This window comes from Orycteropus afer, unplaced genomic scaffold (assembly GCF_000298275.1).
Source record: "Orycteropus afer afer isolate SDZICR_OR568_19922 unplaced genomic scaffold, OryAfe1.0 scaffold00010, whole genome shotgun sequence".
NCBI lineage: Eukaryota > Metazoa > Chordata > Mammalia > Tubulidentata > Orycteropodidae > Orycteropus > Orycteropus afer.
This window is the reverse complement of record NW_006921597.1, coordinates 9,935,476-9,939,293: the sequence shown is the minus strand read 5'-3', so window position 1 is coordinate 9,939,293 and position 3,818 is coordinate 9,935,476.

The window sequence follows — 3,818 nt, the reverse complement described above, 5'->3', positions numbered from 1 at the left end:
TCTCATGTCATTGACCAAAATTTACAATGCAGCAGCTCCCCTCCCACTTCCTCCCCATAGTTACCTCCTCCCAGTGTCCATCCCTTCATACTCTCACAGATGAAGAGGAATTTTGCCCGCAGAAGGAATATGCCTAAATATCTCATCCACATTTGATTTAGATAATTCAGAAGATGAGATTTTGAACTTGGAGTTGATTTAAGGCTTTCAGATGATGTGATGGGGTCAATGTGTTTTGCATGTGACAAAGATATGGATTTTGGAGGGCCAAAGGATAGAATGCTGTGGATTGCATTGTATCCTCAAAAAATACATGTTGTAAATCCTGGCCTATGCTAGTGGTTATGATCTTATTTGGGAATGGGTTGTCTTTGTTATATTAAGGGACAGGATCAATGAAGTGTACATCTTGAGTCCATCTATTTTGAGACATAAAAGGTCTTCTTTTGTTTTTTTCCCTGTACCTTTCTTCTAATTCTACTCCTCTGAGTTTGGTGCACTCTGACTCAGTGAGCTGTTCAGAGCACCAAAATCCCTAATTCAAACTGCTATACCTAGTTTTTCAAGCACTAAGATGCTAGAGGGAAACAGCCTGGTGATTACTGAGGAGACTCCATTTTGAATCTTGAGATATAAAAGAGATGAAACAAGTAAGCTAGCAAGCAGAGATAGGGGAAGGTTGATGCCAAGCCACATGGAGATTCTCAATGAACCAGGAAACAGAAGCTGAAGAGACTAGGACTTTCCCCTAGAGCTGACACAGAGAGAAGGCTTTACCCTAGAGCTGGTGTCCTGAATTTGGACTTCTAGCTTCCTAATCCATGAGAAAATAATCTGTCTGTTAAAGCCATCCATCTATGGTATTTCCATTATAGCAGCACTAGATACCTGAAACAGTATGTGTGTATTAAAATATATGTGTATTTCCAGCACCCAAATACAAATAAAGATTAGATTAATAGATACTGTTTTGGTTACCCTGTGCCATTCTAAAAGAAAATAGCACAGATAGGATGGCTTTAACAAACAGGAGTTTATTCTCTTACAGTTTGGAGGCTTTAAGTCCAAGTTCAAAGTGCCAGACTCTAGGGGTTGTGTGAAAGCCCCTAAACCTTGGACTTCAGCTCTGCCTCCTGCTTCTGGCCCCCTGAAGCTGGAGGCTTTTCTTCACTCATGCAGCTGCTGGCTGCTGAGGCTGACAAACCCAAGGTTGGCAAGTGAAAAGGTATAGTCCCAATGTTAACAAACAACATGGAAAGCCATTGATTCAAGTCCATTGAAAGCCTCAAGGTCAGCAGAGCATGGCAGGCTGTGGAACAACGACTTGGCTACGTGCAGGGTTCAAGCTTGCCATAAGCTAGATACCATTTCCAAAGCTGCTTCTTATATACAGGAAACAGACCATAACCCTAATGCAACCACTCAGCTGCTTGTGGTAGATCTCACCATTGAGTTGATTGCCAGTCTCATCATGGGGAATAACTACCACCAGCTGCCCAGCCACTCAACCAGACCTAGTCAAGTTGACACACCACCAAAAACCAAAAACCAAAAAAAAAAAAAACCTCACTCTCATTGAGTCAGATCTGACTCATAGAGACCCCTCCTTGGGTTTCTGAGGTGGTATCACCACAGAAGTATATTGCCCAATCTTCCTTCTGAGAAGTGACTCATGAGTTTGAACTGCCAGCTTTCTGGTTAGCAGTCAAATGCCTCATGCACTACACCAAAAAGTAATAATATGAAAACTAAAAAAGGTATTCAACTTTCAAAACTGACTTAGAAAGGAATAGTAGGAATGGAGATCCATTGTATGTCAGGGACTACCTATATACATTTGAGAGTCACATCTTCTGTACATTTGCCTTAAATTCAGATGTATCCATTTATTCCATAACCATTCTTTGTGAGAGACAGGACAGAGACTACAAGTGGTTCAGAAAGGCTGGTACCAGAATGCATGCACCAGAGTGGAGGATGTGATCTGCCAGCTTTTGGACATGGATATTTATCCTATTGAGGAGGCACTGGATTGGTAAACACATGTGTGAGCAGATCACTGCTGTAGTAGTGATTACATTCTTTGTCCGATTCAACTAAACTCTTTCTCACAAAATGAGTAAGTGGCATTAATAGATTTCTGTAAAGGAACAGCAAACTGAAGTCAACAACTAGAGAACAGCCAAGCTCTTTGTCAGCTTCATTATACAGTTAAAAAAAAAAAAAAAAAGATATAATACTTTTTATAAAAAGTCAACCAAAAATTCAAAACTATTGAGACTATTTGAAATATGGATTTGTCTCATGAACCACAGAATATGGTCCATATGTGTAGAGTATATTATGCCTTCATGAGATGAGGTAGTATTTTGGGATTTTTTTGGCCATTAAAATCTAGTATGGAAATAAGCTGAGCCTAGAACCTAACCTTAGCACCGTTAACTCACTCAGGTGCTAACCAAAAAGTTGATGGCTAGAATTCACCCAGAAGTGCCTCAGAAGAAAGGTTTGGCAATCGACTTCTGAAAAATCAGACAATAAAAACCCTGTGAAGCATAGTTCTACTGATACACAGGAGCCTGCCAGGAGTCAGACTTGACTCGATGGCAACTGGTGGTTTGGTTAAAATGTTAAACAAAGTTTTTGTTTTTTAATAAGATAAAATATATCCAACTAACGAGCCTTGGTGGTGCAGTGGCTAAGCGCTCATGTGCTAAGCAAAAATCAGTAGTTCAAACTCACTAGCTGCTCTGCAGGAGAAAGATGTGGCAGTCTGCTTCCTTAAAGATCACAGTTTTGAAAACCCTATAGGACAGTTTCACTTTGTTCTATTGGGTCACTATGAGTTAGAATTGAGAATGACAAGGGGTTTTCATATCTGACTACAGTGCTCTCTCTAAAAGTAATGTTACTAAACATTGTAATGTTACTAATAATGGAGAGTATGAAATATTCTTGTACTATTAAGAAGATAAAATATTTTTAAAGTATTATTTACTTAATCTTTCTCATTTTTCCAGTTTCTAAGACTGCATTAATAAATAAATAAATAAATGAAAACCACTTAGTGGCTTAAAAAGCAAGATTTATTTTATCACAATTTTGCAATTTGGGCCCAGTTAAGCAGAGATAGTTTGTCTCTGCTCTGCATGGTGTTAGCTGGGCCTGTTGGGTGGCTCAGACCAGCTATCAAAGGTCAGGGAGTTGATGATAACTGTCAGCTCCTCTCCATCTCAGCCATCTATTCTTATATTGGCTGAGGGCACTTATCCCAAGAGAAAAAGAGCACAGTGGAAGCAGTATTATATTTTATGACTTAGTCTCAGAAATCAGGCAGCACCCTTTCCACTGCATTCTGTTCAATGCAGTTCCAAAGTTCTGCCAGGGTTCAAGGGGAGAAAAAATAGATGCAGCTTTCCAATAGAAGAGGGTCAATGTCAGATTGCAAGAAGAGTGTGTGGCATCACATATATGTTGGTATGGCCATTTTTGGAAAGTACAATCTCTCATGGTCATTCTTTTCCAGTAATATATCAATGTTTCACTGCTATTCATGATGTTCTGAGTGGCCAACTTTTTCAGAAGTGGATAGCCCTGTCCTTCTTCCTAGTCTGTCTTAGTCTGGAAGCTCTGCTGAAACCTGTTGACAATGGGTGATCCTGCTGGTATTTCAAATACCTACGGCATGGCTTCTAGCCTACAGCAACATGCAAGCCACCATGGTGTGACAAACTGACAGACTAAGATGTGCCTGACCCAAGCCATGGTATTTTCAGTTGCCTCATATGCATGTGAAAGCTGGACAATGAATAAGGAAG